The sequence below is a fragment of the Notamacropus eugenii genome, chromosome 2 (genome assembly GCF_028372415.1).
Source record: "Notamacropus eugenii isolate mMacEug1 chromosome 2, mMacEug1.pri_v2, whole genome shotgun sequence".
Classification (NCBI taxonomy): Eukaryota; Metazoa; Chordata; class Mammalia; order Diprotodontia; family Macropodidae; genus Notamacropus; species Notamacropus eugenii.
This window is the reverse complement of record NC_092873.1, coordinates 537265005-537292946: the sequence shown is the minus strand read 5'-3', so window position 1 is coordinate 537292946 and position 27942 is coordinate 537265005. Positions and strand designations below refer to the sequence as shown.

Sequence of the window (27942 nt, the reverse complement as noted above, 5' to 3'; positions counted from 1 at the left end):
GTCCCACTCTCTTCAGTCTTCAATGTCTCCCTCTCCTCACCACCTACAAACTTGTCCCCCCTCGTCTTTAAAATACCCTCACTTCACACTCTTGTCACCTCAGACTAAGGCACTATGGCTCTCTAGCCTTCCAACACCAACATCTTAGAAAAACTCATCGGTTAACCTATCCTGGCTTCCATCAGCCTCCTGTAGTCCAACTTCTGACCTCATCATCCTACCAATGCTGCTCTCTTGAAAGTCTCCAGAACTCCCTCAATTGCCAGAATTGATGGCCTTGTCTATCTCTTCGATCTTCTTGAGTCCTTTGTAGTAAGCCCACTAATCCTGCTGGACACTGTCCTTTCCAAGGTTCCTCCTCTACCCATCTGACACATCTCTGTAGCTAGATCATCAACCATACACCACCCTGACTCTTTGGGGAGCACCCCAAGGCTTTGTCTAGATCCCTCTTCTATATCTACCATCCCTTTCTCAGTGGCATCATTTGCTCCCAATGATTCAATTGTCCCTTCCAGGAAGATGATCCCTCAGCCTGTGGATCAGTCCCAATCTAACCACCAGTTTCCTCTTGGACATTCTCCATGGGATACCCTGCCAGTATCTGAAACTCAGGATGTACAAAACACAACTCATCATCTTTGTCCCCCAAACTCTGAACTTCTCAATTTCTGGTGAGGCTGCCACCATCCTTCCAGTGGCCAAGTTTAAGACCTCACTTCTTTCTCCTTCACCCCAGAGATCATGGCCTGTCAGTCCCAAAGTCTCCTAAATTCTGCTCCACAAAATCTCCCCCTCTCTCCCTTCTCTCTCCTCCCAGGTCTTCATTACCCCTTATCTGGCATTTTTTAAATCTCTACTCAGTCTCCCTTCCTCAAGTCCCTCTCCAAGCTTTACCAGACAGCTGTAGAATGATGTTCCTAAGACTGGACCAAGGCTGACTCCCCCCTCTCCCCAGTTATCCTCAGGATCAGCTGCAAAATTCTTCATTTGGCATTCAAAGTCCTTCACACCCTGACCCCATCTACTGTTAGAGCTTGGCTGTGCATTAGACCCCCTCCCACATTGTACAGTCCAAACGAACTGGCCTTCCACTGTATTTTACAAATGTTGTTCCATTAGACATCTCTAGGACTTGGCACCAATGGTCTCCCAGGCCTAGACTATCCTCCCCTCCTCATCTACATTTTTTAGAATCCCTAACTTCCTTCCAAATTCACCTAAAGCAGCCCCTTTCCCAAGGTCTTCTCCTAATCTCTGTCCCCGTCCAGCTCAAACCCCTTACAACTGTCTTGTAGTTTCTTTGTGTATGTTTTATTCTATATTTATGTAAAGGGGACCAGGACAGGCCAATGAGAGCCAGACCTCATGAGCATGTTCTCTGCTTAATACAACATGGCTTAAGGTTTGTTCCTTGTCTGCTCCAGTCACGAAGAAGTCAGGAGCCTTTTAATTGGCCATTGACCTGGAAAGGGTGTGTGTTCCAAGGCGTTAAAGGTCAGGGTGTTCTCTCTCCTTCACAGCCACATCAGAGTAAGGAGACCAGGCATAGCCTGTGGAGCCTGACCCTTCCACTTCTCATTCTGCCTCTGCTGCTCTTAGATGAAGGAGGCACAGATTGTGGCCTTGGGGATTCTGAAAGGTCAGGAGAGGGAACCACCAGAGGCCTGGGAGGGAGAGGTCTGGCCAGAGTCCGCAGTCTACCAACATGGCTGCATGAAGGAACAGAGACCTGGATGAGCAGCCAATTAGCCTGGAAACCAAGATGCAGGCACTTGACCATCAAGTCTACTACATGCATTAATGGATTTGGTTGGGAAACACTTAGCAGAAGCTTCTTTCAGTATGAGCAGAGCATACAGAAGTATAGGATATCAGTACATGGGGTGGGGGATGGAGTGAGCTCGTAGCACCCCCTGGGGAGGCTCCTACTTCTGTTACTCCATCTCCTCTTTATATATCCCTTCATCAAATCCAGTTGGTGTTAATGGATTAAATGAAGCTGGAAGGTTGCAATAATAAAAGGGGAATACTATCTAATGAGCAGCAGTTAACACTGGGGATGATAATGTGAATTGCACTGGAGGAGACCCCTCCAACCCCCTCAAGGATACCCCTAGAACCCTGAGGGGAAACACAGGGGCCTCATTCTGAGGAGGCAGATGAGATTCCTCAGAGCAGTGAGGACCATATGGGATGTGTCCACATGCTCCCTGCAAGCTCCACAAGGATGGGGAATGTTCTATGTCTTTCTCCATGCTCCTACAAACTTTGGGGTTCAGGGTGTTGACTCCCCTGAACTAGGTAAATGATATATGTGCTTGACTAAAGGACTGATACATGTGTTTGATTAAAGCGATTGTTAACCCCTCAAAAGTTGCCTTTCCTTTTACGAATACAGGTCTAAGAACCTGTGATAGTGGGTCCCCTGGTGTCTGTTGGGGTGCTTACCATTACAGATGTGTGACCTTATTGCTATGATAAATAGCCTCCCTCAGTGAATTCGGGTCAGCACCTTCTGCACTGTCTCCCCGAATGTGGAGAGGTGAGGTAACTCACTTAGGGTCACACGGCAGCCAATGTTCCACTCATGTATCAATAGATAGAAATGAAGCAGCCTCTGCCTTCAAGAAGGCCACATTTTCCTTGGAAAACTCCAGGTACAAAGATGAATCAACACAAAGTGATTTCGGGGAGTTGGGCATTGACACCTGGGAAGATCAGGAGGGGTCTGGTGGAGGAGGTGGCCCTTGAGAAGGGACATGGCAGGAGCTTGATGCTGGAAGGCAGGAGAGGCCTGGAAGTCTATCAGCCAGGAGGCCACCCAAAGACCAGCTTTTCTGGAAGGTGGAGGGAAGGAGAAATCCATCTACAAATACAGGGTGAAGCTAGATGGGGAAGATTCAGTGTCAGACTGAGGAGTGTCTACATGGACCCAGGGGTAATGGGGGGGTCCCTGAAATTTCTGGAGCCAGGATGGGCAGGGAGATTGAGGGGGAGCTGAAGGCAACAGTTCAGAACAGAAGAGATGGAGAGAGACGGGAGAGCAATAGAAAAATCAGCCAGATGAGGGAGAAAAGGAGGGGAAAGGAAGGGAGAGAGGAAGAGGGGCAGGAGGAAGAGAGGAAGGAAGGAGAGCTTCTCTGCCATTAACAGAAAACACCAGGCTGAGGCAATTTCACTGAAATTCATATCAACCCCCAAATTTCTTCTTAATGGCATTCCTGTAGCAACAGACATCACTTCTAAAGGTTCAGTACAAAGAAGGTAGGTAAAAGGAATAATAATCCATAAAACAGAAGATTTACAACAGAAATTCAACAGCAATTTAACTAGAAAATAAACGTTCTAATGCTCCTTTAAAACGTGAGAGTTTCTCTATCCAAACATGAGGGTCTCTGCAGGCTCTTGGCTCTGTCTGACCCCTCTCATCTCTGGGACATTGGTGTCCTCGCACAGCAATTGTATACTCAGAGCCAAAAAGGAAAGTGAACATTTTAAAATCCGATCGTCTGACCTCAGAGACGCAAGCACCTTGTTTGGAGACTCAGGAATGAACAGATGTGGGAATGAACTTGAAAATCCCAATTCTTTGGGACTTTGACAAGGTGAGTACTGTCCAGGGCCACAGAGTCAGTCAGTCAGTCAGTCAGTTGATAAGCATTTATTAGACACTGACCCTATAATTATTGCCTTCAAGAAGCTCACCTTCCCTTTTCAATTTTTTTTAAATTTTAAATAAATAACAAAACTTACACACATAATAAGAAAAGAAATAGAAACATTATAAACTTAAATATAAAGTAAGGAAAGAGAAAGAACACAGGAGAGGATTCACAATGCCTGGCAATAGCACTATATATCACACGCTGTGTTGAGCTGGACACTGCCCCTCTTTTCTTTCCTTCCTGGTGGATTTTCTTTTGTGCTCTGCTGTGCACTGTTTACTTTATTCTGAGCTCTCATCCTAATGGGGAGAGAACATATAGGAGACCAGAGATCAACTGAGGTAGTGTACACAGGAGGCGCTGTATAAATGCTTGTTCCCTTCCATATGTGCACAGGGTAAGCGGAGGGCAATCTGAGGGGGGAACGCACTAGCAACAGAAGACTTCAGAGGGGAGGATTTGAGCTGCATTTTAATAAGAGCTGGCATCAGAAGGGGGGCCTTCGAGACCGATCATGTTGGATCTTTTGGGACAGAGGGAGCCATGGAAGTTGATGGACAGACTTCCACTTGAAAAGCATCCCTTTGGTTGTGGGGTGGAGAATGGGTTGGTGGGAAGAGACCGGTTCAAAGGCTGCTTCCGTAGGCAGGGGAGAGGAGCAAAGGCAGATGTTTTGTGACAGAGGCTTGAGCTCAAGTGCTCCTGATTAATAGACTCTATAGGAAAATGCTACTCTGATTCCAAAATTCATTTATTCAAATATTGGTGAGCCAGAAAGCTTGCGTTTTTGTTACTCCTTAAAGCTAGGCTTCTGTATCTCATTTGGGTCCTAGAGCACTTCAGCAGCCAGAATGGTGAAGCCTCAGGGCACATTCCTGCTCAGAAGCATTATTTAAAAAAAGAAAGAAAGAAAATACTCATTTTTAGTTAGTGGTGAATGGAAACCAAAATTTATTTTTTTTCCCATTGAGATTTACAGATCCTCTGGAATCTATTGAGGGGGGGGGGGAGGTGGACATCGAATTAAGAACTCGTAATCTAAAGTTTTAAACAATACATCCCCTACAATGAAATTTGTGAGGCATGTAGTTTCTAGTTTACAGATGAGGAAAGTGAGGCTCGGGGGAATTTCCTGACTGTCAGCGAAGGGAGAAGCCAGGAGAGGAGTTGATTCCCAATTCAGCTTCTTTCCATCCATCTCAGTGAGACTCACTCACCATCAGATCAGTTGACTCGAAATGCCCATGAAAATTATAAATTCTCATGCCTCTTTATGGGTATAAAAAAAGAAAGAAAGAAAAACAGAAACCATTGCCTAACCTTTGCTGTATCCCCCGGCTCCGGAGCAGAATAGAAAGCAAGCAATTACAGACGGAAGGCCCAGCTCGAAAACGAGCCAGGGTATTTTCTTTTAAAAGCTGTGGCTCCCAAGCAGAATGGGTTCATCCATTGTGGATCATAAGGAAGCCAGTAATTTGTGTCAGGGCCGTTTTGAGTTTGTAGCATTGCTAACGAAAAAGACTCCAAAACATTTAGAAGATCTAAAGAAAAACTGTAATTTGTGAGAAGCTTCTGTGGGAACGGAAAGGCAGACAATAGGCCAGGTCGAAGGGCAAAGTTTGGGCCAGACATTTTAGGCTGCCGCACGTGGGCACTTGGTGCAGGGAGAGCGGTTTCCTTGGAAACGGGATGTGACATTATTACATTAATAAGCATTAGGGAATCATTGTCTGCAGGGAGAAAATAGAGCTCTTCTGGTGAGAACTGGACAAGGGTAATTTAGAACCTAAATAATTGTGAGCTCTGTACAGCCCTTTGGGGAGCCCTCAAAGGCCTGCTGTGGCTGGAGTGCAGCGGCAGGACGAGAGACGATAAATCAACCACCAACACGTACCAGGGCACCTCGGCAGTGCCCAGTCTAGCAATGGCAGCCACGCAATGCCGAGACGTCATCCTGGGCTTGTGTACGAAAGGTGCCAGGGCCCAACTCAACCTTCTGCTGGTGACAGAAACCTATTCTCTTTTCTCCACTTCTCCAGAGAGCACATGTCCTACACAAGAGTGACAGAAAATATTTTTACCCACCTAGTCCCATTTGTTTTTAAATCTCCATAAAAATGGCCGGTAGCAAAAGGGCAGGTTTCATCAGAGCTTGTGGGATGAGAATCCTGGGATCACAGGCCTCTGTGGCTGGAAGAAAATGACCACCTCATCCAAACCTGCACCTGAGCCACTGGTACCTGCGCCATCCCCCAATCTCCACACAGTAGACATCCAGTCAAAGCCCAGAGCTGTCTCCACACCTTCACACAAGCCATCCTCCAGCGGTAGTTCATAGTCTCTCTTCCTTCCACAGACCTTGTCTTCCATCAATAGCCACACAAAGCATTGAGTGCTGGCCCTAGCTTCTGAGTTCAAATCCTGCCTCTGACACCCCCACTCTGGCTGAGAAGAGGGGGCTAGGTTTCATCCTCTGGACTCTGGGACCAAGATCCTCCGAGGTCATCTTCCTTTGGATCTACCATCTTTCCCCAATGACAAGATGCTGAATGGTCCTCGGATAATGCATTCTCTCTATTCGCTTTCCAGTTCTTAGTAAAACGAGAGGTTCTAGAACCCTCTTCCTGACTGAGCTCTGGAGCCGAGGATGCAAGGCAGCAGCTCTGGAAGCAGTTCTGGACCAGACACATCCCTACTGGGCGCTCTCCACTCCAGAGGCAAGTGGTCCCATCCCAGAAGCCTCTCCACAGCACACAGCCCCCAGATCTAAGAAGAACAGCCAACCTGTTTATAGTGCCCCTTTACTATGGGGGAGGGGAGGGTTCCCTAACACATATTCAAGGGATTTTTATTTTCATCGGTCAGATCTGTGGTTTCATCAAAATTCCAATAAAGAAGCTCCCGCCAGCAAAACTGGTGAGTGACTGATGGGCAATGTAAACTTTAGAGCCTGGGGGGTCTTAATGATTTCTGTATCACTGACCACTCTGCAGGCAGGCTCATGACAATCATAGACCCTCAGAATTTTGTAAAATGCATCAAATAAAATGCATAAGATCACAAAGAAACCCACTTTACTGAAATTCAGTGATCAAATTATTGGAAAAGAAAAACACACAGACCCTAGGATAGAACTGAGAGGCCCCCAGGGCTGCACACAGTGTTCCACAGCTGGTATACGTGGCAGAGGAAAGTCTTCATGTCTCCAAGGCAGGTCCTCCTTCCATTAGAGCACTCTGCCTCTCACTGAATTACTACCCAACACAAAAGAGTGGCGCTGCTTCTTCCTAATAAGATTGGGAGGAAAAAAATGGAACAGAAGAAAAAATGCTTTAAATTTCAGAGTTGAAAAAACCCTAGAGTAAGTAAAAACTCTAGTAATATACCAATGAATAAATGGAGTGTCAAAATACACTGTTAAAATAAATTTCCCAAAGCGTCCTTCATTAAAAATAAAAACCTGATAACTTAAACAGGTGTGCAGAAAGATAGTCCTGGAAGAATAAATTCTCCCAGCAAATGTGTCCACTGGATTTATGGTAACCACTCTGTCATCATCCTTCCTTCCTATGGCCTTCTTTGAGCCTCCTTTGGGCAGAGTTGGGAAAGCTAGTCCCACCCCAGGCTGCCTGCATCCTCACCCACCCCAGAGTCCCAGTGCTGAGCTTCAGAAACCAACACCATAAATATAGATTCCCATTTCTCCAACGACAATTCTGCAAGTAGTAAAACAAGCAGCAAGTCAAAATCCAAATGACTCGAGTTGTTTTAGGTAATTCATAGGTTGTAAAAACTAATGAGAAGTTAAAAAAATTACGAGGGCATTACAACTCTCCCATTAAAACGAAAATCTATGTTATAATTTGACGTTCTCCAAATGTGGTACAAAGCATCAAGACCAACCAGCACAACAGGCCTTGTTCTATTACCTTACTTATTTTGAGTGATCACTTGACTAATGAATTTTAAGGTATACCATAGTGATAATAATAAACCATAATGACCCTCATAGTCAATAACAATTTCCCTGTTTTTCAGAGCTGCTCTGATACCCAGGCTGCCTCACTCTGCCCCCTCCATGCCTGGCATACTCTCCCTCTCCATCCCCAATTCAAATGTTCCTTTAAGACTCAGTTCAAGGGCCATCTTGTACCTGAAGCCTCTTCTGCTTCCCAACCCCCAAAGGCTAGAGATGCTAGTGCCCTCCTCCTGGAAATAACCTTGCACCTATTTTGAACATGGAGATAGAGATGGAGACTGAGAGACAGATGGAGAGAGAGAGATGTGGATAGATAGATAGATAGATAGATAGATAGATAGATAGATAGATAGATAGATAGATAGATAGATAGATAGATTTATAGACAGATGTATAGTTAGCTGGGTAGATGGATGGATGAATTCATGGATGGATAGATGGATAGATTTATGGATAGATGGATGATAGATTTATAGGTTATAGATGGATGGATGAATGGACAGATAGATTATATATAGATGGATGGATACACACACACACACACACACACACACACACACACACGTGCATTCTTTATAAACACATGCTGTCTCCCCAAATATGTCAGCTCTCTGAGGCTGGAGACTGTTTCTCTTCTGCATTTGTATCCTTAATCCTCAGTACCTAGTGCAGTCTTGGACACAGAGTAGGCTCTTAGTAAGTGCTTATTGATTGATTATGGGAATACAGACTTCCCCAGTATGGAGGGTAGATCATGACCGACTGTCTCTGGTTTAACAATGATCATTTATAAGGTACTTTTAGGTTTGCAAAGTGATTCACAGAACTCATCCCAACAATCCTGTAAGGCAGCAGCTGTTATTATCCTCATTTTAAAGATGAGGAAACTTCAAGAAACCTTTCCCCATCCTCCATCTTCCCTCTCTTGATCATCTTGTTCCTACTTGGTCATTGGCCTGTGGCCTCCCCCACTCCACTGTGAGATCCTCAAGGACAGGGACTCTCCTCTACCATTCTTTGTATGTCCAAAGCTCAGCAAAGAGCCTGGCACATAGTAGGCACTTAATAAGGACTTGTTGACAGGACTTGACTTGACTACAGGGTCACAAGGCTAGTAAGTGCCAGGGATAGGCTTTGTACTCAAGATTTCTCACCCTCTCTCCACCCCACCCCACACACAGCTGCGTCTTTCAATTTTCCTGTGCCTCAAATGCAATTTTGATCCTTAGTCCACTTGATTAATCAGGGCCAAGTCCAATGGCAAAATAGTGTATCCTATATATTCTGTACCAGCTTGGAGATCAGCCCGGCCAAACAAAAGTTCAGGTCTCTGAATGAAGTACAGAATGGTAGAATTTCTCTCTTGTCTTAAGCTTTTCTGCCATTCCTCCACCTTGCTCTGTATTTAAGGGCCAGTACCCCTGCCCCAGGGAGACCAGTCTCAGTCCTTGGGGAGCTAGCTGGTAGGAGTTACCCTGGCCCCAAACTTCCTGCATGTTGCCATAGCTAGGAGCCTCTCAGAACATAGCTGGGCTGGTCCCCAATGATGACTGTCGCCACATTGGCCAAGGCCATCTTCACTCCCATAGGGCTCCACTGCAGAGCAAGATTCATGGAGCCTTCAGCCAGACACTGATCTCATGCTAACGCAAAAAGCTAAACCTAAACGTTCTCCTTTTGATACCTGTTTGTTTTGTTTTGTTCTGGTTTCCCCTCTCTCTGTGTAGCTACCTAGCACAGGACTTCTATATTAATAGGCACAAAAGAAATTGATGACATTCAATCAATTAACTGTGCTAACAAATGGTGGTAGAAGAGGTGCTTCTTATATGGGGGAGGGGCAGAGGCTTTAGCATATTTTAGGGACAGTAAGTGAGTACTCTGAATGAAGAGGCAGGAGAACCCACTGGAAAGAACACTGGATTTGAATTCAAAGGACCAGGATTCAAATCTTGTTTCTGACACTGCCTCAGAGACCTAAGGTAAGTCACATAACCTCTGAGGGCCTCAATTTCCTCATCTGTAAAGTGAGGGGTTGACCTAGAGCAGGGATGGGGAATCTGCAGCCTCAAGGCAACACGTCACCTTCTAGGTCCTTGGGTGTGGCCTATTGACTGAGTCCAAGTTTTACAGAAGAAATCCTTTGATGAAAGGGATTTGTTCTGTGAAGTTTGGAGTTAGTCAAGGGGCCTCACTTGAGGACTTAGGGGCTGCATGTAGCCTCAAGGCCACAGGTTTCCCACCCCTGGTCTGGAGGACTCTAATAGATGATACCAGGATCTTGGGAAATGTTTCTAAGTTTCTTTGGGTTAAAGGCCTGAGATGCCCACACTTGGCTTTGAACTTAAGTGGAGTAAGATCCAAAGCCAGGACAGAAGGGTCTCCTTAGAAGCTTACTGCTAAATGAGGGTAGCCCTCAGCTCACTGAGGGAAGAGATGAACAAAGCAGAAACAGGGAAGCAGAAACAAAGGATCCTAATCCATTTCCCCCACAGCAAGGCCATAGTCATGCAAAGCTGGCTTGGCAGCCTACTTCATATTCTTTTTTTCTTTTTGAAATGATTTAGACAGTCCCTCTCCTCCCAACTCCTATCTTCCTGTTGAATCTTAGAGGAGAAAACCAGAAATGTTTCGCATTTTCACCCATTAACACCATGAATAACTAGCCATTCTCAACACTGCCATTCTGTGGGTCACCTTAGTCCAGGTTATTAACTGAGGCAAACTCTCTCCTGCTGATACAAAGATGATCCAACTCCAGTGGACATCATCCATGTTCAGAAATAAAGGTACTCTTGTAGGGTTAGGTGGGCACTAACATGATCCCTGCCACCATCACCCTCTGAGCTCCGTTTATGTGGAGAAGCCCTTGACGTTTCACCCTCACAGCTGGCTCCTGAGCCCTTTTGTGTTCTGGGCCCCTGGGGCTGGTGACGCCTATGGATCCTTCTCAGAACAAGGCTGTCATGCGCAGAAGATAAAATGCCCACAATTACAAAACAAACCAATTCCGTTGACATTCCACTACTGATTTTTTTTTTTTTATTTCATGGAAGAACTCTTGCTCACAACAATGATAAGGTAGATGCCTGGAGTGTCTGCATTTTACAGATGTGAAAACTGCAATTCCAAGATACGAGGGGAAAGGGGGAAAACACATAGATTTGCACATGAATATGTGAGTGTGAAATAAAAGCAGTTAAAGCATAAATCACAGACCTCCATCATGATAAAGAATCAAGGTTTTCTTTTTTTTAATAGCTTTTGGAGGAAATAAGACAACTCATGTAAGTGATTTTCTTAAATAACATCCTGGGTTTGAACTAACCCTCCTCATCTTGCAGAGAAGAAAACTCAGGCCAGGCCTGGAAGGGACTGGGACTTACTGGGAGCTGGCAGCAGCCCAGAGCCCCCCTCTGATCCCCAGTCCTGTAATTGTGACTCACCCAGGTGCAGGGACATTCCTCCCCCTGATAGTGGCCTGCCCAAGCTTCATGGTGGGCAAGGGAGGAGGACATTTGGGGGCAAGCAGGCTTTTGGACTTTTCTCACTCTCCTGCTTTGTAGAATTAGAGTTGGCCCTGATGACGCCAAGGAAATTCTGTTGACTAACCAGTGTGATCCAGCTGCCCATGACCGACAGCATGGGGATTTACAGCTTGCAAAGAGTTTTCTATGCTTTCTCTCTCTTGAGTCTCCAAAGAACTCTGAGAGTCACAGAACGTGAACTCAGCAGCCACCTGGCATTGCACCACCTCCCAAAATAATCTTCCCTTTGACCTCCCATATGCCAATGCCCATACCACTCCTGTACCGTTTCACTATGAAGTTGGTACCCCAGGAATCACCCCACTGAATAGATCAGCAAACCGAGGTTCAGGGATTTACCAGTGGTCACACAGTTACCTAACATGAGAGACCAAATGGGAACCCAGGACTTGTAACTCCAGGCACAGCACTTCATTCACTAGAACCACTAAGCAGCTAGTGGGCAGCTAGTGGGGCAACGGAGTGGAAGCTCTGAGTTAGAACATTACCTTAGATGCCAGCCATGGGACCTTGGGCAAGTCACCATTTGTAAAATGGGGTTAATAGCCTCTACCTCGAAAAACTGTTGTGAAGATCAAATGGGGTATGATTTATAAAGCCTCTGCACACTGTAGGCGCCACTGAAATGCTTCCTGTCATAATTATTCACAATCATCAAGATTATTGCACAAGCACTGAAGTTTGGTTCATAGACATCCCTCCTTCCTGCTTTAGGAACACCCCTCGAGGTCACTCTTCAAAGTACCATCTTGGACCTCACTGCTCCAGGTGGCCTTCCAGTGTGGAGAAGCCTGTGTCCGTCTGGCCACTTCACCCTTTTTCCCCTTTGGGGCAGCCCCAAGTGCTGGGATTCCCTTGAGCCTTCAGGGCTGGAGGAGGTTCCTTCAACAAGATTTTGAGTCACCACCAGCCAATATGAAGAGCTTTAGAGTCCACTAAGTGTTTCCTCTAACTCATCATGGGCTTAGAACATAGCCTGGGAGCAACAGCCACTACAGGCAGCCTCCTCTCCACTTCACAGATGAGTCAGCTGAGTCACAGAGAGACAAAGGAACTGCCCCCAGGTGTCAGAATCAGGCATGCCTCTGTTACCATCTGAGAGACTTTGTCAAATCACCAAAGATCTTTGATAAAATAGGAGTTGGAGTATATGGAAATTCTGTCCAGAGCATCAGGCTTCCTCTCAGAGAGCATCTTCAATACAGGGGTAAAGTACTAACTCTGAAGTCAAAGTTCCGAATTCTAATCCTGTCCCTGTCATGACATGTGTGATCTTGAACAATTCACTTAAGCTTTCAGGGCCTCAATTTCTTCATTTGTAGAATAAGCCAAGTGGCCCTTACAGCCTCTAAGGTCCCTCCTAGCTCCACCTGGATCTTGCCCCCTTCCCTGACTCCACTCCTAGCATAAGCCTGTGGCCTTCCTGGATGGCCACTCCCAGGGGCCTCTCTTCTCAGAGGGGGCAATATCCCCTACACAAAGTGCTGCTCCCATAACATGATGGTGGCATCCAGGAGGACAATGTTCATGGAGAATCAGAAGTCCCATTGTTACTCCCTGCTCCCCAGCATTCTTTCTCTCCTCAGTGGAAGTGGGGAGGAGAAGGCCTTGCTCTTGCCTCCAGGGCCAGAGAACCTGCCAACAACTTATTAATTCACTGCATTTTAAAATTAATTCTTGCCCACCACAGCTGACCTTCACCAGATTCACTGAATCTTCTACACATGGTGACAATGGCCCAGGGAAAGGTCGCAGCAGCTGCAGCCAGATTTTCTCTAGCTCAATACTCAGACTGCAGCATTAGTAATTTCTCTTCTGGAAGGCAGGAGCTGTACTCCTAGACATGGGGAGTCCTGGAACCCCCTCCCTTAACCAGAGTCTTGCTTTGTCCTGCTCTGCGTCCGTAATTTCCATTTGGGGGTTATGCTTTCTGAAAGAGGAGCACACATTCCCTCTATGGAGCCAGCCCCCAACATCCAAACACATTAAAATCTCTGAAATTCTTATCATTTAATTTTTTCATCTTAGGTATATGATATGTGATGGCCCCAGAGAGAAAGTCAGCTCACTAGGTCAGGGATGCCCCTAACCCATCAGGCCTGGGGCTGAGGTGGGGATTAAAACATATTTGCTGAATGACTAATTGATCTGCATACTGATAAAGCCTAAGGGTGGCCTACTAGAGGATAATGAGGGGCCCTTAGTCCCCTCAGTACCAGGGATGCTGGGCCTGGGCACCAGGCTTGCTGGGGTCTTCCAAAGAACTGCCTCATTAGAATGCCCATCACACATCTGAGGAAGATAACTCATTGGAACCTTCCCTAAATTGTTAGAGAATTAACTTGAATGTTAAGGAATCATGATTCATAACTAGGGGGATGTAGTTATAGAAGAGTAGAAGGTCCAGCTCAGATGGCAGGATTCATGGTTCCTTCAGAAGCCGGCTGTAATCGGACTCCCTGGGGCAGGCTGGGGCACTTCTTACCCATATTAGAACTAGCTCTTGGCCTTCATCTGTTACTTTCCCCTTCTGAGACCTTTGAGTGAACAGACTCCCTCTGCCAATGCAGGGCAGTGAATGTCTGGAGCACCCAGAGGTGAAGTCATCCCCCCATGATCATAAATCCAGAAGGTTTCATGGGCTGGATTCGAACCTAGGTCTGCCTGACTCTGAGGACTTGATCCCAGGGCTACAAGATGGCACTGAGTATTGAGGGCTGGGGATGAGGTCAGGAAGACCTGAATCAAATCCCACCTTTGAATAGTTCCAAGCAGGATGAGTGAGGAGTGACTTGACCCCTCTCACATTCAGATTCCTCTTCCCAAAATGGTGATAGGGGCACCAAGGTCAGTGGCTAGTAAAAGGAGCAGAAGAAAGCATTTCTGGACAGGGCTTTGCCAGCCTTACAGGGCCACATCAAGGCCAGTGGCCACAGCTATCATCCATTATACAGCACATATCCTGTCTCTGGAGCCCATGACTCAATGGGAAAAAAGATCCCAGGTCCACAGGGTTAGAAGGAGCTGTATCCTGAAAGAGCTAGACATGGGAGACCGTCTAGAGCCTGCAAAGCCAGTGCTCTCATTTTGCAGATAAGAATATGGAGGGGGTGGAGCCAAGATGGCTCTTCTACCACAATCCATAAAATAGCTGTAAAGAATGACTCTCAACAAATTCTGGAGCAGCAGAAGCCACAGAAAAACAGAGTGGAGGAGATTTCCAGCAGAAGATAGCCTGGAAGGCCAACAGGAAAGGTCTGTTGCACCAGATGCAGAGTGGAGGGCAGCGTGCCCTTGGCCAAACAGCACACCAGGAGGAGCAGGGTCAGAGCAGGCCTAAGGGAAGAATCCCCAGCAGCAGCAGTGGTTAAAATATCCCTCATTGCACAGGCACCAAAGACACTTGAAAGATCAATAGGAGAGCTTTTTCACCTACTTGACAAAGAAGCAGGGTCCTCCCCTAGCCCCAGCCCCAGGCAGCTGCAGCAACAGCCAGCATCCATTGTTGGAGGCTCAACTTAAAGCCCCTGGGGGAATTGAGCAGCTGATCTGAATCTCAGCTACAAGTCAGTCCAGGGAGTAAACTCCTCTCCCTTGATTGTGCCACCTTGGAGGAACTGAGAACTTACAGGTCCCCAGAATATACCCTACCCTAGACAAAGGACCCAAAAGTCAAGTAGCTGGTTGGGAAAATGCCCACAAAAGGAAAAAAAAATAAAGCTATAGAAGGTTACTTTCTTGGTGAACAGGTATTTTCTTCCATCCTTTCTGGTGAGGAAGAACATTGTTACTATCAGGGGAAGACATAAAAGTCAAGGTTTCTTCATCCAACACCTCCCAAGTAAATATGCAATGGTTCCTGGCCATGGAAGAGCTCAAAAAGGATTTTGAAAATCAAGTAAGAGAGGTAGAGGACAAATTGGGAAGAGGAATAAGGGTGATGCAAGAAAATCATGAAAAGCAAGTCCACAGCTTGCTAAAAGAGACCCCCAAAAAATGCTGTAGAAAAAAATACCCTTAAAAATAAACTAACTCAAGTGGCAAAAGAGATCCAAAAAGCCAATGAGGAGAAGAATGCTTTAAAAAGCAGAATTAGCCAAATGGAAAAGGAAGTTCAAAAGCAAACTGAAGAAAATAGTTCTTTAAAAATCAGAATGGAACAGATGGAGGCTAATGACTTTATGAGAAACCAAAAAAGTCACAAAACAAAACCAAAAGACTGAAAAAATAAAAAGCAATGTGAAATATCTCATTGGAAAAAGCAACTGACCTGGAAAATAGATCCAGGAGAGATCATTTAAAAATTATGGGACTACCTGAAAGCCATGCTCAAAAAAAGAGCCTAGACATCATCTTTCATGAAATTTTCAAGGAAAACTGCCCTGATATTCTAGAACCAGAGGGCAAAATAAATATTGAAAGAATTCACCAATCACCTCCTGAAAGAGATCCAAAAAGAAAAACTCCTAGGGGTATTATAGTCAAATTCAGAGTTTCCAGGTCAAGGAGAAAATATTGTAACCAGCTAGTAAGAAACAATTCGAGTATTGTGGAAATACAATTGGGATACAAGATCTAGCAGCTTCTACAATAAGGAATTAAAAGGCTTGAAATGTGATATTCCAGAAGCCAAAGGAATTAGGATTAAAACCAAGAATCACCTACCCAACAAAACTGAGCACAATACTTCAGGGGGAAAAGATGGTCATTCAATGAAATAGAGGACTTTCAAGCATTCTTGATGAAAAGACCAGAGCTGAAAAGAAAATTTGACTTTCAAACACAAGAATCAAGAGAAGCATGAGAAGGTAAACAGGAAAGAGAAATCACAAGGGACTGACTAAAGTTGAACTGTTTACATTCCTGCATGGAAAGATAATATTTGTAACTCTTGAAACTTTCCTCAGAATCTGGGTAGTTGGAGGGATTATACACACATACACACACACACACAGAGACAGAAAGACGGAGAGCACAGGGTGAATTGAATAGGAAGGATATCTAAAAAAAAATAAAATTAAGGGGTGAGAGAGGAATATATTGGGAGGAAAAAGGGAGAAATGTAATAGGGCAAATTATCTCTCATAAAAGAGTCAAGTAAAAGCTTTTCCAATGGAGGGAAAAAGGAGGGAGGTGAAAGGGAAAAAGTGATGCTTACTCTCGTCACATTTGGCTCAAGGAAGGAATAACATGCACACTCAATTTGGTATGAAAATCTGTTTTAGAAAAGTAGGAGAGAAGGGGAAAAGCAGGGTGAGGGAGATGATGGAAAGGAGGGCAAATGGGAGGAGGGAGTAACTAGAAGTAAACACTCTTGGGAAGGGACAAGGTCAAAAGAGAGAATAGAAGAGTTGGGGGACAGGACAGGATGGAGGGAAATATAGTTAGTCTTATACAACATGACTATTATGGAAGTCATTTGCAAAACTACACATATATAGCCTATATTGAATTGTTTGCCTCCTCAGTGGGGATGGGTGGGGAGGAAGGAACAAAGAGAAGTTGGAACTCAAAGTTTTAGGAACAAATGTTGAGAACTGTTTTTGCATACAACTGGGAAATAAGAAATACAGGTAATGGGGTGTAGAAATTTATCTTGCCCTAAAGGACAAGAGAGAAGATGGGGATAAGGGAAGGGAAGGGTGTTAGAAGGGAGGGCACATTGGTGGAAGGGGCAATCAAAACGAAAGGCATTTTGGGGTAGGGGAGGGGAGAGATGGGGAGAAAATTTGGAACTCTAAATTTTGTAAAAATAAATATTGAAAGCTTTAAAAAAAAAAGAATATTGAGGCCCAGACAGACAAAGGGACTTGTGCAAGGTGGCCCAGGGTTAAAAGGCTGCACTGGAAAATGAGCCGCCATTTTCTGACTCTCCTTGTATAGAGTTATTAAAATGACTTATATGACCCGAAATTCACAGTTGCATTTGAAGTTAATGGACCAGGAAGTAGCATCCAGACTTGGCCTGGAGGATACAGGGGAATGCTGGGTCCCTGGCAGTGTGCCCTTTGGCATCTCAACCCCCCCAAGGTGACCAAGACTCCAAGTGACAGGTGAATGGCTGCCTGGGGGTTTCCTACACTGAGATCCCAACACCATCTCAAAGAAAAATGTAGAACCTATATTTATGTGAAATCCAAGGCCTTTGGCTATTGAGATAAATTCTACTCATGCTGAGAGACCCGCACTCTAGGACACAGAAATCATGCAAATTATTATTAGGGGCACGTTAAAAATTCATTTTATTTACTCCTAAAAAACCCAGGGAACTTCTTACCAAGTTATAGCAGTCTCTGATGTGAATCATGGCTTCTAATTTCTCATGTGCAGCATTCCGTTGTGGTGCTGAGAAAGCAAGGTGGCCTTTTAAGGCACCCCAAGCCCCGACTCATGGCACAGTTACATCCATCTCCCCTTTTGAACCAAGAAAGGTAGGGGAGCAAAGCTAAAGGAGGTCCACCTGATCCCTGACCCTCTAGAGGATCCCCAAGGGCTAGCAGCATCTAAATGCGTGATCAGAAAGGGATGAGAAAATTTACACCTGATTCTGTATCATTTTGATTGGTCCCAATTACAATGAATTGATTTTGCGATGTAACTGAGTCCTCATTCTATGTTTCTGAACTTAGCTCGGAATTCAGCTGGTCTCTAATACCTAAGTTTAGAGATCTAAGTTTCCTGCTAATTGCTGTTCTATTCTTGCCTCAAAGAATTTAGCTGCCCTTGGGAGAACATGAGGGGGTCAGGTCTAGTGTCTTTACACTGCCGTGCTATCTTTTAAAGATACTGGTTTGCTCTCCAAGAGGTCTGGGTCACTATTTCTCACCTTTCAGGCTGACCCAAACCATGAAGATTTCTGAGCCACAGGAGGGAAGGAGGGGGCTGTTGGAGCCCCTCATTCCTAAACTCCAGCCCTCACCTCAGCCATATCACCCCATGATGCCACCATGCTATAACGTGTCCTCTTAAAGGAGTCTTGGCTCAGGGTCATTGTCTTAAACTGAGGCAGCCATCCACCCATTCTATTATCGAGTTTGAGCCCTGTTAATAAAATGTCATATTTCTCAGAGAATGAATGTGACTCAAGACAGGGAGGTAGGTCCAATCCTGAGCCAAGCATGAGGGATCACAGATGGATGAGCCCAAGGCTGCCCTGGCACTCATGATAACAAAGTGATAACAAACCACTCTCCAGGACCTCAGGGGAAGCCTCAGAGAACAGCATATGGGAGGAAATGCAGGGAGATGCGCAGAAAGGAAGGCAAAGGAAAAGTGGGAATTGGTCTTTGTAGGGTGGGGGAAGGTGCTCGCAGGCTGAGATGAGCTAAGCAAGTGTTAAGAATTGTATATGAGCCTATGCAAAAAGAAGGGGCAAAACCAGAAGAACACTGTACGTGCTAACGGCAACATTAATTACAATCAACCACTAGCTCCTCTGATCCACGAACAACCCAAAGTATTCATGATGGCAAGCACTCTCTACCTCCAGAGAGAGAACTGACAAACTTTGAGAGCAGATCAAAGCAGAACTTTTCACTTCATTTTTCTTGGGGTTTGTTTGGGTTTTTTTTGGCAACATGGCTAATGTAGAAATGTGTTCTACATGACTTTATCTGTATAATGGGTATCATAGTGCTTGCCTTCTCACTGGGTATGGGAGGGACTGGAGGGAGGAAGAGCAGTTGGAACTCAAAAAAAAATCAATGCTAAAATATTAATTAATTAATTTAACTGTCCTTCAAATTATATCCCCCTCTCTGGAAATTACTATGTATGTACTTTCTATTCAATATTCTATAATGTGTGATTTACCCAGCACAGGAGGAGGGGAGGGAGAGGAGAGGGGAGAGGAGGAGAGAGAAGGAGAGACCCAGGGCAAGTCATTTCCAAGAGCTTTAGTTTCCTCATATCCAAAATGGGGACCATGAGAGCCCCTCCCTCCCAGGACTGTGGAAGATCTGGCACATAGTAAGGGCTATGTAAGTATAACCTAGAGTCAATATTATTATTAATAACAATAACAGCATTTGCCTGGTGCACTGCACATGTTAGCTCATTTGATCCTCACCACAAACCTGGGAGAGAGGAGCTATCGTCATCCTTATTTTCAGAAGAGGAAACTAAGACCAACAGAGTTTAGTGACTTGCCCAAGGTCACGCAGCTAGTCCACCTGGTTCTCCAGGTCCAGCACTCAGTCCATGGCACCACCAGCTGCCCACTTCAGTGTGAGCTCTTCTTATTACTGAGAAGAGGCCAAGGCAAGAAAGATTCCAGGCTGCTGATCAAAGCATCCCATCTGAACTTGCCCCTGGGGCGCATCCTCCCCACTCTCACCCTCCTCCAGACTCCCCCGGAGCCCTGACATCAGCCCCAGGCTCTTGGTCAAGTCTCCTCCGGACTCACTGGTCATCAGCCCTGCTGGTTACCCTGAGATCTGGGCTCCTTGAGCTTTTCCTTATGGGCTGTTTTTTTCCTTCCTTCTTTGGTTCTGATTGGTGAAGTTCCCAAGGTTCTCTGCAGATGGTCATCATCTGATAAGAACACAAAAGCCCATCTCATTTTAATTTGGCTCGTATGCACTGGTCTTCTAATCAAATACAAGCTCTCTGCATATTCCTATTATTTTGAGTGGAGGTGGGAGATGGCTAGCAGTGTCCAGAGCTGGGATTTCATCAGGATGAGGGGCTTCCGATGAGGAGACACCCTCCACCAGTGTTAATCAGCCAACTGATGTGATTGACTGCAAAGACCTCTCAACCACCAATTCATAGAGGGAAAGAGGCCTCTTGAATTTTTCCTTTACATCCTCAGCACTTAACCCAGTGTCTGGTCTGTGGCAGGTGCTTAGGGCTGAACTGAATCCCAGCCTTGTTAGGAAAAAAGAGAGGAGAAGCCATTTCCACAGCGCCTCAGGTTTACAAGCCTGGAATGTAGGGGCCAGTGTTAGCCCCATTATACAGATAGAGAAATCAAGGTCCCTAGAGGTTAACTACTTGCCTGGGAAGGTGTGAGGCAGGGTTCGAACCCAGCTCTTCCTGACACCAAGCCCAACTCCCCACCCATTCTGCCACAAGGGGCTGGTCAGAGAGGAGGGTCTAAGAAAAGCCCAGCAGTCTGCAGAGTGTCACTCCTTTGTATTTATTTGTAAGCATTCTCTTCACACTTATTCAGCATAGAATTGTGCAAGTCCCTCCTCTCATCCCGCCCCTCCTTGGAATGTCAGACTCTCCCAAGGAAGGATGGTTCATTCACTGAATGTATTTCTCTTCTTGCAGCCTGGAACAGTGGCAGGCATATAGTAGGTGCTTATTAAATACTTATTAATGGATTTACTGAAAACAACAGGAAAAAAGCTAGAATGAGCAATGGAATGGGGCCAGACTCCAGAATCCATATAAAGCCACACCCAAACTTTGCCTTTCAGAAGGTTGGAGAGTTCACTGAGAAAATCAGTTTCCTCCTCAAAGATGATGCCTCAGTCCCATGATCAAGCCCTGAAATCCAGCTACCTGGCTTCCAGAAGGAGCCTGGCAGGCCTTTATTATAAACAGGAGGTGGAGGAGGGACCGGCATCCAGCACTCAGCAATACCCCAGATGAGACTGGTCTGTGTGCAGGGGAAAACCATGCAGGAAGCATATCTGAAGCCTTCATGGAGCAATCAGATTGGTAGAGACAAATTAGGAGCAGCTCCTCAGTGAAATTGAGTTTGACATGTCTTTTCTCAGGAGACTAGGAATTACCTTTCCAGCCTACACTCTGAAACATCAGTGTCAACTCGTCCCTGGTTCAGTTTAGATTTGGATTTCACTACAGTATGTAAAATGCCTTCTAGCCATGGTCATTAGCAGTGTGGAAAAATTCCAGGGATCACGAAATGAAGGCCTGGAACGCTTGTACAATTCTCTAGGGAATTTGGCTTTTTTTTCTTTCTGAAATGCTTGATTACTGAATTTAAAATTTAGATTTCATCCGATGTCATCATTACACAGATGAGGAAACTGAGACCCAGAAAGGCCAAGAAACTTGTCCAAAGTGGCACACTTGGTGAGTGCACGACCCAGGACTTAGTACAATCTGGTCTCCTATTGGCAAGTCCCACAGTCTTTCCCTAACTCAATATTGATGCAGGACAAAGAAATAGCAGTGGGTTGGCCCCCAACGCTGGCCACATTTCACAGGATCCCAAAATTTCAGGACTCTAAAATACTTCAGCCGCCATGTGGCACAGCCAGCACCACACCACCAAGACCCATCTGACAAGTGGGCATGCGGTTTTTGTTGGAGATGCCAGTGAAGGGGATCCCACTCTCTCCTGAGATAGCCCATTCCAAGGAAAGAAATTGGGAGCTCCCAGAAGCAGAGTTGGGAAGGGAGCACACTCCTATGTTACTGCCATCCCTATTTTACAGATGAGGAAATTGTGTCTCCGAGATGTTAGGCCCGGGATCACTCAGCTAGGAAGTGTTTAAAATAAGATATGAGCCATGCTTTTCCTGCCAGGCAAAGAGCCAGCTTATCCTGACCAGCTCGTGTCTCATGTTCAATCTGAGCTATTGCGTTTTAAGAAGGACATTCATGAGCTGGACAGTATCTGGAGGAGATAGAAGGCTAAACCCCAGGAAGGAAGGAGGTACATTTAGACAGAAGACTGAAAGCAAACGATGAGGGAGAGATGGGCTGAAGTGAGGCAGGCAGACCCTTCCTCACCCCAGGAGTTATTGCAATAGCCCAGGCTGGGGGTGAAGAGGGTCTACACCTGTCTGCCAGTGTTACATGAGACAAGAGCATGCACTCAAGGAGGAAGCAAAGGTGGGATCCACAGGACTCCACAACAGAGTAAATATTGAGGGTTGAGGACCTGTCTCAAGCGTAGGTGACTAGAGAACGCTGGGACCTCAACAGTAACAGGGAAGTCAGGAAGATGGGAAAGATCTGAGAGTAGGCATTGCCAACCCTCAAGTATCTATTATAATACTAATAACACTCCCAAGGAGAGACACAATACCCTGTCATATATCACCTCATGTGAGGTCTTGGAGGGCTAGGCTACCCAGGAGACTCACTCTCCAGAGAGGAGGGCAGCCCTTCCTGGGCCCATGACACATGAAAGCAAACAGGTCCAGGAAAGCAGGGAGGGCTCCTGCACCCTGCCACTCAGAACCACTCATTTCAGGACTGCAGAGCAGCCCACCAGGCCTGGTCACAGACGGCAGGAAGTCGGTCACCTCTCTGGCCACGTCAGTGCCTGAGCCACCTGGCTCTAGTCAGAGCAGCCTTGGGGAGTGGGAGCTCAGCTACAAGACACTGGAGCCCCTTCGGGGATCTGGAATGAGACCCAGTCCCAGTTTTCCCCCATACTAATTCTTTAAGAGCTCCAAGAGTGCCCTCATGTGGGAGAAGGCGGCATGTGAATTATGCAGTGTGGGATCCTCAGGACTTGCCTGGATGGTCACAGCATTGAGGCATAGCCCAGGCCTGTCTGAGGTGGGAGTGCCAAGCACAACCTGGGGGTGGTACCTTAGGAGGTCATTCTTGTACAGAAAAGTGCTGAAAGAATTCAGAGAAACACCCAGCCAGCTTCCCCAGCATCATCTGCAATGGTTCTGTAGGAGTGCTTGCTACTGGACAACTCAGCCCCTGGCACTGGGCCCACAAGCTGCTGTCAGAAAGATAGAACAGGAATTGAGGCCGTGCCCCAAGTCCTTAAGGCTGTCAGGACCTGTAGGAAAAGTTAAACTCAAGTGGAAAAACTGAGTGAACCCCTTTGGACACACAGCAGGAACTGGGCAATCTCCAGAATATGATAGACTATTTTCTTGGGACTCAGAGACAAGAGCATCCCTGAGGACCAGGAAAAATGTGAGGGGAAAGCGTTGAGAAGCAGTAGACAAGGAAAGAAATAAGACAAACTTTTTTAAGAGAAGGAGGAAAGGGAAAGGAGAAGAGAAAACTGGGGAGGAGAGAAAAAGAGTAGATTGGAGGAGAAAAGAGGAAATAGTGAAGGAGGAGTAGAGGAGACTAAAGGAAAAGAAAACAGGTCAAAATGGAAGGTCTCCCTCTCCATTCCATTGGCTCCTAGGAGCCAGAGGTGAGGTGGGCAGGAGGCCCGAGCAGGGAACCAGGCACCCAGGCACCCATCAGAGTCTACACAGGGACGATCCCTGAGGGAGTGCCTAGTCCATGTCCTAATCTCATCCCTCTCCCCTGCTCCCAATAGACCCAATTTCAGTGTTGAAAGTGCCCTGAGGTCCCCACAATCACCAGCACCACCACCATGACCATAAAGCCTGTCACACCGCCTCTTTCCAGGGCCAGGGCAGCTTACCCACGTGGTCCTTTCCCTGTTGTTTTCACCTTCAGCTTGGGTCAGGGAGAGTGCTCAGAGATGGCATGATGTGGACCAGGCAGGCCATGGAAGTGTGAGCTTTATCACTCAGCCTGCATGCCTTCAGAAGCTGTGTTTCTATGTGATAACTATTTCATCTGCTCTTAAATAACCTGGACAAGAACAAGGTGTTGGGAAGATGACTGAGGAGATTGGCTGACTCGTCTGCCCAAAGCGAATGTGGGTGTCCTTGGAAAAACACCACAGCCAAAGGAAGTCCAGGAACATGTTGAGGATGGGCCTGTGGCAAAGAACCACGAAGAAGAGTTGCTTTCTAAACTCTGGTCAGCCAGGAGAAGATGCTTAGGAGCCCGGGTGCGTCTCTGCCTGTTGGAGCTCTCCAAAGTGGGTCAAGTCTTCTACTGGCTTTCTACCCACCATGGTGAGGGAAAGAGGCTACATAGTGTAGACTAAGCTGGGCTCCTTCCCCTGAAAAGGTGGGGGCAAGGGGTGGGAATAGGATACTTTTAATCAGAAGAGGGAGATGCTGAACTGGTTCTGTGCTTGTTTGTCAAAGGTCTGTGACAAAAATCTTTCCTGGTGGAGGAGAAAGACTAGAAATGAAGACGAGGGGAGAACAAAAGGAATATTGAGGAGGAGGAGGATGAAGATGATGATGATTTCCTATTCCCCAAATAGTGAGGCAGCCATAGGGAAGAGGGGGAGGGGTCACACAAGATTACTTGGGTTTGGGGTTTTTTGGGGCAGTTCATTCTCTATCCCCAGCAGTTAACACAGTGCCTTGCACTCACTCAATGCTAGCTGACTACCTGTTAATAAGTGTCAGAGCCAAGACTGGAACCCAAGCCTCCAGCCTCCAGGTCCATCCATCCATCCGTCCATTCCAAGTATTTCTTTTGTGCTCACAGTGTGCTGGAGTCTGGGTTAGGCCCTAGGAGTACAAAAAGAAAAACAGGCCCTGTCCTTTCCTGCAGGAAGCCTACACTCTGGGAGTGGGGGAGGACATTTAAATCATCTCTGTCCATGCTGGGAGCTGACCAAGGTATCTTTGGCTTTTTAACAGACTGGGCTTGGTGGGGCAGGAAGGGAGGGAGAGAGGCAGCCTATTGCACCCATGATTTCTGTAGTTCTGTGCACAATGCAGATGGACCTCTGGAGACCTGGAAAATTCCTGGGGCTCAAGGGGTCACAGGACTTCCCAAGTCACCCAGTCACTCGCTGTCCTCAGAAGACAGGTTTGACCACCCTCTACAACTGCACATTGCTTCCTCTCAACTATAAATCTATTCAAAGTGAAACCTCAGCCAGAAGAAGCCACCACTGCCCATTCTCCTAATGGTTAATGCAATAAACATGTCAAGCTGCCCCAGACTGACCAAACTCTCCAAGGCCTCCCTCCCAAGAGGTGTTAGGAATTGTAGAACAATTGCCTCTCCGGGGAAGTCCAATGGACTCAGGACACACTTTCAGTTGAATCTGAATGATCATTCACAGCTTCTCCATCACAGCTATCTAAGTCTAGACAACCAACAAAACCCTCAATCCACCCCAAGTCCAGGGCTTGTTTGCCCACTGATGATGTATAAATGCTTTCAATCCCAGGGTGCTAACTGCCACTTCCCTCCCTTTCCCACCAAGGCCAGTCTGCTTAGAACACCAGAGACCTTGGTCAGCTCCTAGCCTGGACTGAGAGCCCCAGTGACCTTGCTCTTAGATCATCCTTGGAAAGCAGGCTTCTCACCTGGACTTTTGGTTCTGTTTTTAAGCCAGCAAATCTGTCATCACCCAAATACAATGGAGAAAGGAGACAAAACAAGGCCTGTTCCTGTCCAGGGTCAGTTCAGCCAGCTTCTCCATGGATTTCCATTGCATAACAGCTGACACATTTTTATAGGGGGTCATCATACCCTGACACAGGATGACTCAGCCCACCCTCAGAGACCTGGATGAATGGCCTTTAATGCTGCTGCCTCCATCTATCATGGACTCTCGCTACCCTTGCCCAGCTGTCCATAAGTCCAAGGTGCAAGGTAACACCTGGAAGGTACCAGCAACTGCACTGGGAGCTTGCTGAAATGGAGAGGGAATTCCAAGCCAAAAGACATAAACCACCTCAGAAAAAAGCCAATTAATTGATGAAGTAAGTCAGCCCAGACAGAGACACAATTGAGCACAGATAACTTGTAAACTTCATACTGAAACATATAAAATGAAGAGTCAACCTGATTCATCAGTGTTGGCCTCACTCAGCACATTTAATGCAAGAGGCAAATGAAGACAAAAGGAAGGGAAAGAGGGAAGCTGGGACTAAACTGTAGGAATGTGTCCTTCAGCACAGAGTGAGGAAGGGCCCAGAAGATCCAGCGAGGCCAGGCAGCTGAAGGCGCTGTGCAGACCGAGTGGGCAAGGGAATCCCCTAAGCCATCCTTCCCTCTGCAGATGAAGGGGATGTGGCCAGAGAGGCCCCAAGAGTCTCCTGGTGCTCAATGTCTTGTTCTTTCCCTAGAACATTTGGAGCTGGAAGGAAACCAAGACATCCTTTAGTTGAATCCCATGAAGCAGAGCCCAGAGAACAAAGTGATTTGTCCCATGTCCCACGCTGGGCAGCAGAGGCCAAGGTCCTCAGACACCTCATCACCACTCTCTCCACTACCCCATCCTGCCACACAGAGGTCTTTGTTTGGTAGAGGTTAGACTCAGAATTGCCCACATTACAAAGTGTGACAGAGAGCAGTGCTGGGGGACAACAGGATGTGGAAGAGGGCAGATGGTTAGACTGGCATGACTCTAGGAGGCAATGACAGCCTTTGCACAGTGCTGGGCCTGCAGGAGGGATTTAATAAATGTTGACTGACTGACTAACCGATAGTAAGAACTCCTCAGAAGCAATGGAGCTTGATTCTCAACTCATCCAAGACCTCTGAAGAGTCAAGCAGTGCAAGCAAGGGGGAAGAGGAGCAAGGAGGAGGTTATCTGAACAGTGGTGGTTCTGCTCCACACCTGACTTCCCACAAGAGGGATCTAGGGTGCCCCTGGTGTCTTTGTAGGGTCTGATAGAGAGCTGCTTGGGCCACGAGAGAGGAAGCTCATGGTCACGTGGCCAGACTTGAACCCAGGTCTTTTTGAGTCTCTGTCACCACAGTACAGCCCCTCTCAAGGAGTCCAGCAGCATCTGAGCATGTTCCCAAAGTTGCTCAAAGAATAACTCTCACCTGGGCAAGGAGCCTTCTGGCCCAGTATGTTCAGAAAACGGGGCCTCCCAGGAAGGACCTATCTCCCAAGGTGGTGAAAGGTAGTCAGTCTTTGCTGCCACCGCCAGGAGGCTATTAGCTGGCCCTTTTGTCCTGTTCCTGATTGTGCCAGCACCAACACAGCAAGGAGATCTGTGGCCAGCCAGCCCCACGGCCCATCCCATTTTACATGGCTCAAGTACCTATTTAGGTGATGGCCCCTTGATTCTAATTCTAGCACCTACACACATTCATTTCTGTCTCTGAGGTTCTTACTTCCCCCTTGGACAGCCCCTCATCATCCTACAGGAATGAAACGAAGCCTGAAAGAAAGAAACATAGAGTGGATACAGTGGCCACCCTTAGAGTCAAGAAATGTGTATTACTTGTACAAACTTTGGCAAGTCCCTTAGGCTCTGTGGGACTCTGAGGTCCCTTCCAGCTCCCCAGCCATGATGTTCTGTATCAGGTGCAAGTCCCACAGGTGGTGAAGGCCATCTGGTCTATTCTAGAAGAGTCAGCCTTGCTGGGTATGGATGCTAAACCCTTACAGAGGCATGGCCCCTTTGCTCCAGAATGCAAAGGGGTCTCAGAAGCCACCAAGTCCAAAATCCCCTCATGTTATGGATGAGCCAACTGAGGCCCAAGGATCTCGTTAGATCTGTCCAAGGTCACAAAGGCAGAAGTGCCAGAAGTAGGATGTAAACAGAGGTCCTTGGACTCTAGGACCCATGGTCTTCCCACTGGACCAGTTACTGCTCTACTTACTAAAGTGCCACCATTGCAAATCCAGGTTCTCAGGTGGGAGTCAGGATTCCTGCTGGACATCTCAGGGGCTCCACTGGGAGGTGAGACAAAGGGAGCTATGGAAAAGTTTGGTTTTGTGATTGAACCCATTGCACAAAAAATAAATGAAGCATCCCCTTCCCTTCCCCCATCCCTCCCCCCTGTTTCTGATGACAAAACTGAATTCCTCCCCCCCAAGCTGGCAAACATTCCCTAAACAGGCAGAAAAATGTTTGCAGAGGGCAACAAATCTAGAGCAAGCAGAAAGTTCAAAGAAGTCATGAACCCCAGGCTGGCCAGCCTGGCCTTTCTCTCCTGAGTCTGGGGGCACTTGCTCCTGCTGAGATAATTGGCTGGCTTCTCTGTAGGCCAACTTTCAGGA

The 27942-nt window shown here is 46.6% G+C and overlaps 1 protein-coding gene and 1 long non-coding RNA gene across 5 annotated transcripts in view; both read right to left on the bottom strand.

The window, feature by feature from the left end:
* The window catches only part of ST6GALNAC3 (ST6 N-acetylgalactosaminide alpha-2,6-sialyltransferase 3), a 713190-nt gene that overhangs the window by 622664 nt on the left and 62584 nt on the right, over window positions 1–27942 (bottom strand). The window lies entirely within an intron of this gene.
* The window catches only part of LOC140530343 (uncharacterized), a 37202-nt gene continuing 9294 nt past the window's right edge, over window positions 35–27942 (bottom strand). The window contains exon 3 of the long non-coding RNA XR_011975909.1: window positions 35–27637. This is a non-coding gene — a long non-coding RNA (uncharacterized lncRNA). The remainder of the gene's footprint in view (window positions 27638–27942) is intronic.